Source organism: Pseudophryne corroboree, chromosome 10 (assembly GCF_028390025.1).
Source record: "Pseudophryne corroboree isolate aPseCor3 chromosome 10, aPseCor3.hap2, whole genome shotgun sequence".
NCBI classification, from domain to species: Eukaryota; Metazoa; Chordata; class Amphibia; order Anura; family Myobatrachidae; genus Pseudophryne; species Pseudophryne corroboree.
In genome coordinates, this window is record NC_086453.1 from 357,307,100 (window position 1) to 357,324,372 (window position 17,273).

Genomic DNA, 17,273 nt, shown 5'->3' on the forward strand with positions numbered 1-17,273 from the left:
CTCCCTGTGTACTTTGTGGAGGCAATTGCTGCTGGTCAATGTCTCCGCGGAGGAATTGATTATAATTCATTTTAATGAACATCATCTTCTCCACATTTTCTGGATGTAACCTCGTACGCAGATTGCTGACAAGGTGAGCGGCGGCACTAAACACTCTTTCGGAGTACACACTTGTGGGAGGGCAACTTAGGTAGAATAAAGCCAGTTTGTGCAAGGGCCTCCAAATTGCCTCTTTTTCCTGCCAGTATAAGTACGGACTGTGTGACGTGCCTACTTGGATGCGGTCACTCATATAATCCTCCACCATTCTATCAATGTTGAGAGAATCATATGCAGTGACAGTAGACGACATGTCCGTAATCGTTGTCAGGTCCTTCAGTCCGGACCAGATGTCAGCATCAGCAGTCGCTCCAGACTGCCCTGCATCACCGCCAGCGGGTGGGCTCGGAATTCTGAGCCTTTTCCTCGCACCCCCAGTTGCGGGAGAATGTGAAGGAGGAGATGTTGACAGGTCGCGTTCCGCTTGACTTGACAATTTTGTCACCAGCAGGTCTTTCAACCCCAGCAGACCTGTGTCTGCCGGAAAGAGAGATCCAAGGTAGGCTTTAAATCTAGGATCGAGCACGGTGGCCAAAATGTAGTGCTCTGATTTCAACAGATTGACCACCCGTGAATCCTTGTTAAGCGAATTAAGGGCTGCATCCACAAGTCCCACATGCCTAGCGGAATCGCTCCCTTTTAGCTCCTCCTTCAATGCCTCCAGCTTCTTCTGCAAAAGCCTGATGAGGGGAATGACCTGACTCAGGCTGGCAGTGTCTGAACTGACTTCACGTGTGGCAAGTTCAAAGGGCATCAGAACCTTGCACAACGTTGAAATCATTCTCCACTGCACTTGAGACAGGTGCATTCCACCTACTATATCGTGCTCAATTGTATAGGCTTGAATGGCCTTTTGCTGCTCCTCCAACCTCTGAAGCATATAGAGGGTTGAATTCCACCTCGTTACCACTTCTTGCTTCAGATGATGGCAGGGCAGGTTCAGTAGTTTTTGGTGGTGCTCCAGTTTTCTGTACGTGGTGCCTGTACGCCGAAAGTGTCCCGCAATTCTTCTGGCCACCGACAGCATCTCTTGCACGCCCCTGTCGTTTTTTAAAAAATTCTGCACCACCAAATTCAAGGTATGTGCAAAACATGGGACGTGCTGGAATTGGCCCAGATTTAATGCACACACAATATTGCTGGCGTTGTCCGATGCCACAAATCCACAGGAGAGTCCAATTGGGGTAAGCCATTCCGCGATGATCTTCCTCAGTTGCCGTAAGAGGTTTTCAGCTGTGTGCGTATTCTGGAAAGCGGTGATACAAAGCGTAGCCTGCCTAGGAAAGAGTTGGCGTTTGCGAGATGCTGCTACTGGTGCCGCCGCTGCTGTTCTTGCGGCGGGAGTCCATACATCTACCCAGTGGGCTGTCACAGTCATATAGTCCTGACCCTGCCCTGCTCCACTTGTCCACATGTCCGTGGTTAAGTGGACATTGGGTACAGCTGCATTTTTTAGGACACTGGTGACTCTTTTTCTGAGGTCTGTGTACATTTTCGGTATCGCCTGCCTAGAGAAATGGAACCTAGATGGTATTTGGTACCGGGGACACAGTACCTCCAACAAGTCTCTAGTTGGCTCTGCAGTAATGATGGATACCGGAACCACGTTTCTCACCACCCAGGATGCCAAGGCCTCAGTTATCCGCTTTGCAGTAGGATGACTGCTGTGATATTTCATCTTCCTCGCAAAGGACTGTTGAACAGTCAATTGCTTACTGGAAGTAGTACAAGTGGGCTTACGACTTCCCCTCTGGGATGACCATCGACTCCCAGCGGCAACAACAGCAGCAGTAGGCGTTACACGCAAGGATGCATCGGAGGAATCCCAGGCAGGAGAGGACTCGTCAGACTTGCCAGTGACATGGCCTGCAGGACTATTGGCATTCCTGGGGAAGGAGGAAATTGACACTGAGGGAGTTGGTGGGGTGGTTTGCGTGAGCTTGGTTACAAGAGGAAGGGATTTACTGGTCAGTGGACTGCTTCCGCTGTCACCCAAAGTTTTTGAACTTGTCACTGACTTATTATGAATGCGCTGCAGGTGACGTATAAGGGAGGATGTTCCGAGGTGGTTAACGTCCTTACCCCTACTTATTACAGCTTGACAAAGGGAACACACGGCTTGACACCTGTTGTCCGCATTTCTGGTGAAATACCTCCACACCGAAGAGCTGATTTTTTTGGTATTTTCACCTGGCATGTCAACGGCCATATTCCTCCCACGGACAACAGGTGTCTCCCCGGGTGCCTGACTTAAACAAACCACCTCACCATCAGAATCCTTCTGGTCAATTTCCTCCCCAGCGCCAGCAACACCCATATCCTCCTCATCCTGGTGTACTTCAACACTGACATCTTCAATCTGACTATCAGGAACTGGACTGCGGGTGCTCCTTCCAGCACTTGCAGGGGGCATGCAAATAGTGGAAGGCGCATGCTCTTCACGTCCAGTGTTGGGAAGGTCAGGCATCGCAACCGACACAATTGGACTCTCCTTGTGGATTTGGGATTTCAAAGAACGCACAGTTCTTTGCGGTGCTTTTGCCAGCTTGATTCTTTTCAGTTTTCTAGCGAGAGGCTGAGTGCTTCCATCCTCATGTGAAGCTGAACCACTAGCCATGAACATAGGCCAGGGCCTCAGCCGTTCCTTGCCACTCCGTGTGGTAAATGGCATATTGGCAAGTTTACGCTTCTCCTCCGACAATTTTATTTTAGGTTTTGGAGTCCTTTTTTTTCTGATATTTGGTGTTTTGGATTTGACATGCTCTGTACTATGACATTGGGCATCGGCCTTGGCAGACGACGTTGCTGGCATTTCATCGTCTCGGCCATGACTAGTGGCAGCAGCTTCAGCACGAGGTGGAAGTGGATCTTGATCTTTCCCTAATTTTGGAACCTCAACTTTTTTGTTCTCCATATTTTATAGGCAGAACTAAAAGGCACCTCAGGTAAACAATGGAGATGGATGGATTGGATACTAGTATACAATTATGGACGGACTGCCACGGTTAGGTGGTATAAAAAAACCACGGTTAGGTGGTATATATTGTAATACAATTATGGATGGACGGACTGCCTGCCGAGTGCCGACACAGAGGTAGCCACAGCCGTGAACTACCGCACTGTACACTGGTTGATAAAGAGATAGTAGTATACTCGTAACAACTAGTATGACTGACTATGACGGTATAAAGAATGAAAAAAAAAACACGGTTAGGTGGTATATATTATAATACAATTATGGATGGACGGACTGCCTGCCGACTGCCGACACAGAGGTAGCCACAGCCGTGAACTACCGCACTGTACACTGGTTGATAAAGAGATAGTAGTATACTCGTAACAACTAGTATGACACTATGACGGTATAAAGAATGAAAAAAAAACCACGGTTAGGTGGTATATATTATAATACAATTATGGATGGACGGACTGCCTGCCGACTGCCGACACAGAGGTAGCCACAGCCGTGAACTACCGCACTGTACACTGGTTGATAAAGAGATAGTAGTATACTCGTAACAACTAGTATGACACTATGACGGTATAAAGAATGAAAAAAAAACCACGGTTAGGTGGTATATATTATAATACAATTATGGATGGACGGACTGCCTGCCGAGTGCCGACACAGAGGTAGCCACAGCCGTGAACTACCGCACTGTACACTGGTTGATAAAGAGATAGTAGTATACTCGTAACAACTAGTATGACTGACTATGACGGTATAAAGAATGAAAAAAAAACCACGGTTAGGTGGTATATATTATAATACAATTATGGATGGACGGACTGCCTGCCGACTGCCGACACAGAGGTAGCCACAGCCGTGAACTACCGCACTGTACACTGGTTGATAAAGAGATAGTAGTATACTCGTAACAACTAGTATGACACTATGACGGTATAAAGAATGAAAAAAAAACCACGGTTAGGTGGTATATATTATAATACAATTATGGATGGACGGACTGCCTGCCGACTGCCGACACAGAGGTAGCCACAGCCGTGAACTACCGCACTGTACACTGGTTGATAAAGAGATAGTAGTATACTCGTAACAACTAGTATGACACTATGACGGTATAAAGAATGAAAAAAAAACCACGGTTAGGTGGTATATATTATAATAATACAATTATGGATGGACGGACTGCCTGCCGACTGCCGACACAGAGGTAGCCACAGCCGTGAACTACCGCACTGTACACTGGTTGATAAAGAGATAGTAGTATACTCGTAACAACTAGTATGACTATGACGACGGTATAAAGAAAGAAAAAAAAATACCACGGTTAGGTGGTATATAATTATACAATTATGGATGGACGGACTGCCTGCCGAGTGCCGACTGCCGACACAGAGGTAGCCACAGCCGTGAACTACCGCACTGTACTGTGTCTGCTGCTAATATAGACTGGTTGATAAAGAGATAGTATACAACAATATACTACTATACTGGTGGTCAGGCACTGGTCACCACTAGTCACACTGGCAGTGGCACTCCTGCAGCAAAAGTGTGCACTGTTTAATTTTAAATTAATATAATATTATGTACTCCTGGCTCCTGCTATAACAACCTGCAGTGCTCCCCAGTCTCCCCCACAATTATTATAAGCTTTTATACATTGATGTGCAGCACACTGGGCTGAGCTGAGTGCACACAGACTGAGTCACACTGTGTGACTGCTGTGTATCGTTTTTTTCAGGCAGAGAACGGATATAGCAGAGAACGGATATATTAAATAAAAGTTAACTTAACAACAACTGCACTGGTCACTGTGGTAAACTCTGTCTGCACAATCTCTCTCTCTCTCTCTCTCTTCTAATCTATTCTAATGGAGAGGACGCCAGCCACGTCCTCTCCCTATCAATCTCAATGCACGTGTGAAAATGGCGGCGACGCGCGGCTCCTTATATAGAATCAGAGTCTCGCGAGAATCCGACAGCGTCATGATGACGTTCGGGCGCGCTCGGGTTAACCGAGCAAGGCGGGAAGATCCGAGTCGCTCGGACCCGTGAAAAAAAAAGTGAAGTTCGTGCGGGTTCGGATTCAAAGAAACCGAACCCGCTCATCTCTAGAATACATCGTTCGCAATTTTAAGATGCTAAGATTCACTCCCAGTAGGCGGCGGCTTAGCGTGAGCAACTCTGCTAAAATCGCCTTGCGAGCGACCAACTCGGAATGAGGGCCAAAGTATTTAATAAGAATATTTCATTCATTCAGATCTAGGATGTGTTGTTTTGGGGTTCCCTTTATTTTTTTGAGCAGTGTTTATAGATCCAGAGAAGTTGCACTCGCATACTGAACTGTCACAACTGCTGGGGTGCAACAGCCAGAGATCATTCCCCTCCAGAAGCTGTCTCAAACATAGAAAAATTGACAAGCTCACATAATTTACAGGGTCCAGGTGAATGTTTTGGTCCTCTGTGGAACCTTTGTCAAGTCCAAAATTTTAGGTTGCCATCTCCCCTGCACACATCCTGCCTGTGGAGCCATAAATACCATAAGGGACAGCCCACCAATTTATTCCTAACCAATAGGGAGCTCGTATCTACTATTTGCATCAAAATACTAGTATAGCGTCCACCAAAAAGCCAAGGCCAGTGTGTGAAGGTTAATAACTACAAGAAGCAAATAGAAATAAAAGAGGCAATAATGAAATAACCATAAAAAAGATAAATGGAAGCTGCTCCCGGCGGTGGAATGCACGCCACCGCCATGGAACGCATCACACTTCCTGTCTCAGATTGCGTACTTCCGGTCGCGTGTCATCTGATACAGCGCGCTTCATCCCGTGTCTTCTAGCAACCAGCACGGCATGTATCACTAGGACGCAATGTCCGCTCTGGCGCTGGAGGCAGGGGATAGGTGTAGCAGTGGGTAGTATTGCAGAATTACAACATTACAACATGACAGGGCTAGCACTATCAAAATACACCCTACCCAAAAAAGTTAATGAATATACACACTGACATGCATAGCTGTCATCAAGTCATCAAAAATAATAATACAATATATCGAGCAACTAAAAATTCGTGTATAATTGCGAGATAAAAAATGCACTGGATATATCAGTGGTTTTATAGGCTTCCCAAGGCACTTATAGCTCCATAATTCCAAAACATTCCAAGAGCTCCAATTCAGAGAAGAAATCCTTAGTCAAGTGAGTACATATAAACACCACACAGATGAGTCCTTGTGTTCAAAGATATAAAAACACAAAGACTCAAATATCATAACACAAAAAATCTAATAATAAATACTAAATATTAAAGCCTGTGGGTCAAGGGGTGCCGTGTAGCCACGGCCAGCAAGCTCAACGGTACCAGAATACCCCAGCACTGTCAGGATAACAGAAAAAATAGAGCAAAAGTTTATTGAAAATGGACGTAGATCTATATAAACATATGGAGCGGATTCTGTTCATTGAGTCCTTTAGAGGACATTGTTCCGAGGAAGTGGATCCAGTAGGCTTCTCTCTTTAATAGGAGCTTGCCCCTATCACCACCCCAGGGTAATGGTGGAACCCAGTCAATCATCATGCATCTTAGAGTTGAAAGTTGATGTTGAAGTTGCAAGAAGTGTGCGGCGACAGGTTTGTCAGTTTTGCCGGTTGAGTATGCCAAATGAATTAAGGATCGGTGTTGGTTCATTCTCTCACGGAACGGTCTGATAGTCTTACCGACATACATCTTTCCACAGGGACAAGTCACGTAATCATAATGGTCTTCCCATCTTAAAGTGTTCAATGGACCATTGAAAGGGTCTAAATTTACTGGTGGGTACAAAAGACAACCCTTTACTAAGTATCTGCCCGCGTAAGTTGGTGGTCAGACAAGTTAAATATTAGGTTTTGGTGCCTTTCCTGCCTCTTCCATGAGTTTTTGTGCCCCCCCCCCCCCCCCCCTCCGCGGGAGTGGCCTCCCAAATTTTTCTCTCTTTTTGATCTGGTATCTGGGCAATAATGAAATAACCATAAAAAAGATGAACAGTCTCTGAGTGAGGCTGAGAATTTGTTGGTCAGCCTGACTGATGATGAGGCTGAGAGGGTTTTATTTAATCAGGTTGACTTTGATGATTTACCTGTGCAAACACCCCTTGACTTATATCATAAACTACACCGTTTATGGAGGAAAGAGATTGATTTAAATCTTCACGGACAATTCTTGTCTGAGTATTTTAGAAAGAAAAGAATACTTAGAGGGTTTCACATTAACAATACGCCCACTATTAGGAGGAATAATCCAGCATTATGTGTTACATGGTGTGGTGTGCTTAACAAACGTTCACTGGACTTACTCGTATTAGTGATTGAAGAGGTGGGTGTGGAACTTAAAAAGTTAAAGGTGAAAATGAAACCTTTGAAAAAGCCCAGGGGGGTAGTTTCGAGATCTGACAAAACTGAGGACTGGATCAGTAAGATCCAGGAAAAGGTTGATAAGTACAGAAGTGATTTGTTATCCTTTAAAACATAGGTTCTCAAACTCGGTCCTCAGGACCCCACACAGTGCATGTTTTGCAGGTCTCCTCACAGAATCACAATTTAAATAATTTACTCCACCTGTGGACCTTTTAAAATGTGTCTGTGAGTAATTAATACTCCTGTGCACCTGCTGGGTTACCTGCAAAACATGCACTGTGTGGGGTCCTGAGGACCGAGTTTGAGAACCCGTGCTTTAAAAGATAGAAGTGGGAGACTGTAAAGATTGATTATCAAAGACATTGGGGTATATTTACTAAGCTCCCGATTTTGACCGAGATGCCGTTTTTTCTTCAAAGTGTCATCTCGGTTAATCTCGGTCATTTACTAAACACTAATCACGGCAGTGATGAGGGCATTCGTAATTTTTTGCTAGTTCAGGTAAAAAATTACGAATGAATACACCATCGGTCAAATTACGCCTGTTTAGATATGAATCTCGGTCATTTACTAAGAAGTGCAAAGCAAAAAAACACAAAACACTGCCGTGAAAAATTACAACTCGTAAAAAAGTCCTAAAAAAAAAAAACAGACCTGCTTTTTTTTTTCCGTGATTTGAGATGCATGCAGGGATCCATGAGATCCGTGCATGTATATCAGTGGGAAGGGGTGGGAAAGTGCTTATTTTTGCCAAAAAAATTGCGTGGGGTCCCCCCTCCTAAGCATAACCAGCCTCGGGCTCTTTGAGCCGATCCTGGTTGCAGAAATATGGGGAAAAAAATGACAGGGGTTCCCCCATATTTAAGCAACCAGCATCGGGCTCTGCGCCTGGTCCTGGTCCCAAAAATACGGGGGACAAAAAGAGTAGGGGTCCCCCGTATTTTTAAAACCAGCACCGGGCTCCACTAGCTGGACAGATAATGCCACAGCCGGGGGTCACTTTTATACAGCGCCCTGCGGCCGTGGCATCAAAAATCCAACTAGTCACCCCTGGCCGGGGTACCCTGGGGGAGTGGGAACCCCTTCAATCAAGGGGTCCCCCCCCCCCAGCCACCCAAGGGCCAGGGGTGAAGCCCGAGGCTGTCCCCCCCCATCCAATGGGCTGCGGATGGGAGGGCTGATAGCTTTTGTTGTAAAATAAAAGATATTGTTTTTAGTAGCAGTACTACAAGTCCCAGCAAGCCTCCCCCGCATGCTGGTACTTGGAGAACCACAAGTACCAGCATGCGGTGGAAAAACGGGCCCGCTGGTACCTGTAGTACTACCACTAAAAAAATACCCAAAAAAACACAAGACACACACACCGTGAAAGTATAATTTTATTACATACATACATACATACATACTTACCTTATGTTCTCACGCAGGTCGGTCCTCTTCTCCAGTAGAATCCAAGGGCTACCTGTTGAAGAAATTCTACTCACCAGATCCATGGGTCCAGGCTCCTCGGCAAATCCAGGGTTAATCCACGTACTTGAATAAAAAAAAAAAAACGGTGTCCCGACCACGAACTGAAAGGGGACCCATGTTTGCACATGGGTCACCTTCCCACGAATGCCAGAAACCCACTTTGACTTCTGTCTAAGTGGGTTTCTTCAGCCAATCAGGGAGTGCCACGTTGTAGCACTCTCCTGATCAGCTGTGTGCTGCTGTCCTCACTGACAGGCGGCACACGGCAGTGTTACAATGTAGCGCCTATGCGCTCCATTGTAACCAATGCTGGGAACTTTCTGCTCAGCGGTGACGTCACTTTAGGTCAACCGCAGGGCAGAAAGTTCCCATCATTGGTTACAATGTAGCGCATAGGCGCTACATTGTAACACTGCCGTGTGCTGCCTGTCAGTGAGGACAGCAGCACACAGCTGATCAGGAGAGTGCTACAACGTGGCACTCCCTGATTGGCTGAAGAAACCCACTTAGACAGAAGTCAAAGTGGGTTTCTGGCATTCGTGGGAAGGTGACCCATGTGCAAACATGGGTCCCCTTTCAGTTCGTGGTCGGGACACCGTTTTTTTTTATTTATTCAAGTACGTGGATTAACCCTGGATTTGCCGAGGAGCCTGGACCCATGGATCTGGTGAGTAGAATTTCTTCAACAGGTAGCCCTTGGATTCTACTGGAGAAGAGGACCGACCTGCGTGAGAACATAAGGTAAGTATGTATGTATGTGTGTATGTATGTAATAAAATTATACTTTCACGGTGTGTGTGTCTTGTGTTTTTTTGGGTATTTTTTTAGTGGTAGTACTACAGGTACCAGCGGGCCCGTTTTTCCGCCGCATGCTGGTACTTGTGGTTCTCCAAGTACCAGCATGCGGGGGAGGCTTGCTGGGACTTGTAGTACTGCTACTAAAAACTATATCTTTTCATTATCACAAATGGCTATCAGCCTCCCCATCCGCAGCCCATTGGATGGGGGGGGACAGCCTCGGGCTTCACCCCTGGCCCTTGGGTGGCTGGGGGGGGGACCCCTTGATTGAAGGGGTCCCCACTCCCCCAGGGTACCCCGGCCAGGGGTGACTAGTTGGATTTTTGATGCCACGGCCGCAGGGCGCTGTATAAAAGTGACCCCCGGCTGTGGCATTATCTGTCCAGCTAGTGGAGCCCGGTGCTGGTTTTAAAAATACGGGGGACCCCTACTCTTTTTGTCCCCCGTATTTTTGGAACCAGGACCAGGCGCAGAGCCCGATGCTGGTTGCTTAAATATGGGGGAACCCCTGTCAATTTTTTCCCCATATTTCTGCAACCAGGATCGGCTCAAAGAGCCCGAGGCTGGTTATGCTTAGGAGGGGGGACCCCACGCATTTTTTGGGGGGATTTTACATTGTTTAATTAAAAAAAAAAAAAAAAAAATAAGAACCCCAGCACGGATCACACAGATCCGGCCGAGATTGATTGTAAAAAAAAACGGCAGTGTTTTGCTAATCACTGCCGTAAAAATAGGTAAAAAAAACCGAATGACATCGACATCGGAAGCAAAGAAAAATACGAATACGACAGCTTAGTAAATCCATCGTAATCAATTCAAAAAGTTGCAGTTTTACACTGTCGATGTCATTCGTGATTGAACTTTGACCTATTTTCGGAAATTACGAATCTTAGTAAATATACCCCATTGTGTCTATAGGTGGTTATCAGGCGGGGACCATGGTAAATCTAGATACCAGGGTCGTCCATTAGGATTTAAAGGCATAGGAGGCAAATTACACACTTCTAATAATTACCAATCATATTCCCCATCCGACTCCGATTATACAGACACACTACCACCCTCTGGTGCTTCATCCTCATCCTCTTTTTTAGGCCCAGATACCAGATCAAAAAGAGAGAAAAATAAGGAAGGCCCCACCCGCAGAGGGGGGGGGGGGGGCACAAAAACATACGGAAGAGGCAGGAAAGACACCAAAACCTAATCTTTAACTTGTCTGACCACCAACTTACGCGGGCAGAGACTTCCCTACTTAGTAAAGGGTTGTCTTTTGTACAGTAAATTTAGACCCTTTCAATGGTCCATTGAACACTTTAAGATGGGAAGACAATTAAGATTACATGAGTTTTTTGACAACAAACCCTCTAAATCTGCTGTCGTGTCCAGTGAGACTTCCTCTATAATGTTTAAAAACCCCAGCACCTTTGATCTCGCATCTAACAATTCCAGTCTTCCTTCTTACGTTTAGTACATTCTGATGTTAGCTGGTTCAATGAAGCAGGCAGTGGACACTACTCCAATCTATCACATGACAAATGGGTGGCTCTTAAGGGTCTGAGAAACGACATATCACTTGTGATTCGGAATGCCGACAAAGGTGGTGCAGTTGTTTTACAGAACTTTTCAGATTATGATGCTGAAATTAGGTCACAATTATCTGACCATGTAACTTATACACTTGTTGATTACAATCCCATCACCAGAATTAAATGTGTTGTTGATGCCTCCCTACACTCTGCTTTCCAGAATGCATGGATCACCGAGGATACTCTTGAATATCTTGCAGTCAAAATTCCAGTTTGTCCGGTTTTATACACTCTCCCTAAAGTGCACAAATCTACCATTAAGCCCCCAGGGCGCCCCATTATATCAGCTCATGGTTCGCTTCTGCAACCACTGGCTATATTTGTTGATAATTTTTTACAGCCCTGTGTGAAATCCATGACTAGCTACGTTAGAGACACTAATGACTTTTTAAAGGGAATAACCTCATTGTGTGACATTTCCTCTGACTGTTACCTTGACACTCTCGATGTCACCTCACTTTATTCTGTCATACCTCATGAGGAGGGTTTAGCAGCTGTGAGGGAGGTGTTATTGAATGGCCCTTATCAGGGACCACCCATTAAGTTCATGTTAGATCTGATTGGTCTTGTTCTATCACACAATCATTTTCAGTACCAGGATGAATACTATATTCAGCGGACCGGGACCGCGATGGGGTCAAATTTGGCTCTTGGGTTTGCCAATTTGTACATGGCCAAATATGAAATTGAGTACATTCAAGCCAAGTTTGCACTTCACCTGATTTATTACAAAAGATATATAGACGACCTGTTCATGGTTTGGAAGGGCAGCATTGAGTCTTTTGAAGACATGGTCAATGAGCTCAATGGACTGGACACCCCAATTCGATTTACTGCTATAGATGATGTGTCTATTCATTTTTTGGACGTTACCATTTTTAAAAATCCTCCATGCTTGGAATATACTCTGTTCAGGAAACCCATGGACCGTAATACCTTGCTATTGGATACTAGTCACCATACAGAGAGGATCAAGTCCAACTTACCTATCTCGCAGTTTTTAAGAGTTCTTAGAAACAACTCTGATGGGAGTATGGCAGAACAACAACTCAAGGAGTGTGCTGAGCGTTTTGTGGAATGCAGTTATAAAAAGAAAGTTCTCTGACTGTCTGGTTAAAGCTCATAAACTGCATAACACAGGAAATACTACGGCTCACAGAGCTACTGGGTTCGAACGCATCATCTTTAAAACTAGTTGCAACACTAGATTACCAATTGTGCAAAGATCGGTAAACAGGAACTAGCATATCATTAAAAGTGATCCCAAATTCAAGACCATTGGTTCGGCGCCACCCCTATTAAGTATACAGCATGGGAACAATTTGAAGGATATGCTCCTTAGACCAACAATGAAACCCGCTGTGTCCAATAATGACCAATGGCTGAATAAACTATATGGCTGCTACAGGTGCTTGCAATGTACCACTTGCAGATCTATGACAACTGGGCAGTACTTCAGCCACCCGCTTTATGGCACGAAGATGTTGGTAAGACTATCAGACCATTCCATGAGAGAATGAACCAACACCGATCCTCAATTAATTTGGCATACTCAACCGGCAAAACCGACAAACTTGTCGTGGCACACTTCTTGCAAGATGCATGATGATTGACTGGGTTCCACCATTACCCCGGGGTGGTGACAGGGGCAAGATCATATTAAAGAGAGAAACCTACTGGATCCACTTCCTTGGAACAATGTCCCCTAAAGGACTCAATGAACAGAATCCGCTCCATATGTTTATATAGATCTACGTCCATTTTCAATAAGTTTTTACTCTATTTTTTTTATTTTTCTGTTATCCTGACAGTGCTGGGGTTTTCTTGTACCGTTGAGCTTGCTGGCCGTAGCTACACGGCACCCCTTGACCCACAGGCTTTTATATTTAGTATTTATTATTAGATTTTTTGTCTTATGATATTTGAGTCTTTGTGTTTCTTTATCTTTGAACACAAGGACTCATCTGTGTGGTGTGTATATGTACTCACTTGACTAAGGATTTCTTCTCTGAATTGGAGCTCTTGGAATTTTTGGAATTATGGAGCTATAAATACCTTGGGAAGACTATATAACCACTGATATATCCAGTGCATTTTTTTTATATGTTACATTGATGATGTATTTCTGCTATGGTCTGGTGATAGAGCTACATTGGAGAGTATGGTATCGCATCTCAACCAATTAGATACACCGATTAGATTTACGATGGAGTGTGACTCTAAGAGCATTAATTTTTTGGATGTGACCGTGTTCGCCACAGATGGGGGTTATGGGTTTAAATTGTATAGAAAGGCCACAGACCGGAACACACTGTTACATTACAGTAGTTACCACCCAAAGCCACTTAAGGAGAGCTTACCAATTTCTCAGTTTATCAGAGTAATGAGGAATAACTCGGATACAGAGATCCTTAAAGACCAACTTAGAGAAATGCAGCACCGTTTTCTGGATAGGGGTTATCACCCTGATGTTATTGAACGATGCCTGAAAATGGCTGAGCATCGCCATAAGGTTGGTAAGAGATCTTTGCCGGAAAACAGTAAAAAACCTTTTGTGTTTCTTACCACGTATGATACTGGCAGCTTTGCCACACGATCCGCCATTAAAAAAAAATGGGGTATTGTGGCTACGGATGGTGTACTCAAGGATGTGATTCCTAAGCAACCGTTGATTGCATACAGATGGGGACCGAATCTACGGAATATGCTCATGCGCCCTGCCCAATCGGTTGGCAAAGAAGTAGATAACTGGCTACCCATTAGGAAATTGGGATGCTATAAGTGCCCGAACTGCACAACTTGTAGAAGTATGCTAACTGGAAACAGTTTTCCACACCCACATGATGGAAGACGGATACCAATACAACATCGATTGACGTGCACATCCGATTATGTGATTTATATTCTGATATGCCCGTGTTCACTTGTGTACGTGGGAAAGACAATTAGGTAATTCCGTGAACGAATTACTAATCATCGTTCAAATATCAGATTGGCATTAAAGGCTGGTGGGTCGGACAAACCAGTTGCACGTCATTTTGTACAGCATCAACACCAATTGACAGCCCTACGGTATATGGTTATAGACAGAATACCACCGCTTCCTAGGGGTGGCGACCGTGCCAAGATTCTTCTACGCCGTGAGGCATATTGGATACAGAGATTGGATACTGTCTACCCAAAGGGTCTTAATGATTAAGTGCACTACAGTATCTTACTATGAATATAGTGATGTGGACATCCTCTGTTGGATTCAATGCCCCGTTGTGGGATTTAGTCCGTTTATTATTATTTTTCTTATTTTTTGGTGTGTTCCGGCCTGTGTTACCTGTTTCTATATATGATCCATATTATGTATGGTGATTAATGTGATAGATATGGTTCACTATGTGGGTTATGTTCTCTAACCATTTTAACTAGTGGCCTTCAGACCCTCTTATAATGTGCAATAATTATTGAATATAAGTATACCGGCTTTTGGTTGCTATGTAGCTAATCATGTAATCATATTAAATCCTGGTTGCTAGGTGACTACGTTACCGGGCGACGAGTGTATAGTAACACAATGGAGATCAGTCGTATGACGCGATGAGGCGTGCGCCATACGTGATGACGCGCACGCAGCGTGTAAGCACTACCGTAGACGCTATTGGCTGTTGGAGGCACCACGTGACGAGATCATGTGGGTGCGCTCCAAATAATGCCGTGAACACTTCTGCCTCCCCCAGCGTGCGGCTCAGCAGCGACAGCAGGTGAGGCGGGAAGCAGCGAGCAACAGTCCACCCTGTAAATACACGGGATGGAGGAGAGGTATATTTGAGAGCATAAGTGGGTCTGATTAAGCACTACATTAAGTGTATGTATGTTCATGTTTTATATGTTCTATGTCGGGTTTTTCTGTATACTCTGTAATTATGGTGATGGCTATATATAGTTAAGCTGTATGGGTATCTATTGAACCTTGACAAAGGTCCTGATAAGGACCGAAACGTCGGTATGATGCTGTACATGATGCCCTATTAAAATCTTACTGGCTACAGAATCCGTCTGGTGAGTGCACTCTATACAGGAACTTTATATATAGATATAGATAGATATACACAGATATGTCCATGATTACCTTTCTGACAAAATATCATGGCCTGCCACTAGATAATCCTTTCTCCCAAGACATACATGGCAGGCCATGTGTAAATCGTCTGAAATAAAGGGCAGTACCACTTTTCAGACAGCAGGTGGCATTTTCAGAAACTGCGTAAGCAGAAAGTCTGAGATAAAGATTCTAGAGGGTGTAATTCAGGCCTGATCGAAGCAACAATTTTGTTAGCAGATGGGCAAAACCATGGGGGAAATTCTGACCTGATCGCATGCTAGGTTTTTTGCTGTGGTGCAATCAGGTCAAAACTGTGCATGCGTATGCACCGGTATGCGCATGTGTGTCGTACGGGTACAAAGTGGGCCATTGCTGAGCGATGGATTTAACGAAGAATCCGTTCGCACAGCTAAACGCAAGGAGATTGGCAGGAAGAAGGCATTTGTGGGTGGCATATGACCTTTTTATGGGAGTGTTTGGAAAAATGCAGGCGTGTCCAAGCATTCGCGGGGTGGGTGTCTGACATCAATTCTGGACAAGAACAGGCTGAAGTGATCGCAGCAGCTGAGTAAGTTCTGGGCAACTCAGAAACTGAACAAAACTTTTTTTAACCACTTGGCTGCACAAGCATTCGCACACTTCCAAAGCAAAAATACACTCCCCTATAGGTGGCAACTATTTGATCGCAGTGCTGCAAAAAGTAGCTACTGTAGTTAGAGAACAACTCAGAATGACCCTGTGCAGGGGAGGCATATATAATGTGTAGAGAGAGTTAGATGTGTGTGCCGAGCTCAAACAGAAATCTAAATTGCAGTGTAAAAATAAAGCAGCCAGTATTTACCCTGCACAGAAACAAAATAACCCACCCAAAGCAAACTCTCTTTGCACATGTTATATCTGTCCTCCCTGCATGGCACATGGTTTTGCCCATCTGCTAACAAAAGTGTTGCTACGATCTGTATGTGCATGGCAATTTATCCATCAGGCACACGGGAGTATCAGCAGCTGCAGCTAATTGTGAAGTATTAATATCTCCAACACATCGCTCATACTAACTTCTAGACAGGTACCTGGCTCTCTCATCCCAGCAGCCAGGCTACTCTGCAATACTCTATAGCAACAGAAAGCCCTGTGCAGCAACGCGGGAAAGCAGAAGCTTGTGCTTCTACTTTCATCTCTTTCCTTATCAGGGTTGGTTCATACTTGCCTACCTGACCCTCTCCATGAGGGAGAAAATACTCTGTTCCTGGACTTTCCTGGTAATGGATGATTGCCATCACCTGTGGTGAGATAGTTAATTGATAAGAAAGGTGTTTCACCACAGGTGTTGGCAATCATACATTACCAGGAAAGTCCAGGAACAGAGCATTTTCTCCCTCATGGAGAGGGTCAGGTAGGTAAGTATGGCACACAGCCCTGCACAGCGATGTGTCAATGATGTACTCTGAGCATTCTGTCAGGGCCAGTGAATTTGATGCCCTAGGCAAAATTTTGTCTGGTGCCCCCTAGCTCCGCCGCTAGTTCTCCATCTGTACCTGCAACGCTCAGGTAGTGGGGCCCACCGGGGGGTTACCCTGTGGGCCAGTACAACTCTGCACAATGCCACACAGTAATGACCATAATACATATAATTCCACACAGTAAAGGAACCTTACACATATGCCCCACATTAGTAATGCCCATAATACACATAATGCCACACAGTAATGCACCTTACACATATGCCCCACATTAGTAATGCCCATAATACACATATACTGCCACAGATACTGCCACACTTGCTGGTTATATAAAAAGATCAGTATCAAACATGTAGAAACTGTCCATTCTCTTCACTATTCAGTGTGTTTGCTGGTGTCTGTTACT